Genomic DNA, 806 nt, shown 5'->3' with positions numbered 1-806 from the left:
CACAGGGGAATGCAGCGATGGGGAGGGCTCAGTCCCCACTGGCTGCTCTGCTGCTGTGAGTGTTAGAAGGGGCGCTCCAGCCTCGAGGTTTCCCTGGGACAGCAGCTGCTAGAGGGGTTTCCCACCCACCTGAGTGGTCCCGGCCCATCAAGTGGTGACCCGAGGGGGTGGGGGCTCTTGCACAGTGTCCGTCTGGATGGAGCCCCACCCGGGAGCCCCTGGCTTCCAGGAGAGCCAGCCGCAGTGAGGGGCGCCGGGCAGGGCGATGCGGGCCAGGCCGCCGGGTTTCATCTCACTCAGGGAACGGAGCGGAATGAAGAGACCCAAATTCTGTTCCCCAGAAGAAGAGGGGGGAAGAGAACGCTCACATTTCTTTTAAACGTCCCGGGGCACGAATAGCACACGCTCTTCTGTTCCACGGGGCGGGGTTGGAGGAAGCGCTGTCACATCTTGGCTGGGGGCACAGGGTCGGAGTGGGGATGATAATGCCTGGTGTTTACCAAGTCCTCCCCATGTATGGAACAGGCATGTGCACATGTGCTAATCATTCTATCTTCGCAACAGCCTCAGGAGGTGGGGTCATGAGGCAGAGAGGTGTGTTGCTGCCCGAGGTTACTTGGCTGCTCAGGGGCAGACTGGATCTGAACCCAGGCAGCTGGCTGGGGAGACCATGCTGTCTGCGCCTCAGGGGACTGCCTCCCTCTAATGCCAGCATTTCACTCAGTCACTGGCTTTCCAACAAATATCTATTCAGCCTCCCCTCTCGGGCTCGCCCAGGCCCCAGGCCACCACTGAGCACCTCGGGG

At 61.3% G+C, this 806-nt stretch overlaps 1 protein-coding gene across 1 annotated transcript in view; it reads left to right on the top strand.

Annotated features, from left to right (window-relative positions):
• Positions 1–806, top strand: part of AQP8 (aquaporin 8) — a 7,546-nt gene that overhangs the window by 989 nt on the left and 5,751 nt on the right. The gene's annotated exons all lie outside the window — the stretch shown is intronic.

This window comes from Myotis brandtii, unplaced genomic scaffold (assembly GCF_000412655.1).
Source record: "Myotis brandtii unplaced genomic scaffold, ASM41265v1 scaffold158, whole genome shotgun sequence".
NCBI classification, from domain to species: Eukaryota; Metazoa; Chordata; class Mammalia; order Chiroptera; family Vespertilionidae; genus Myotis; species Myotis brandtii.
Note: the sequence above shows the minus strand (reverse complement) of the source record. Positions and strands in the feature narration are given on the sequence as shown.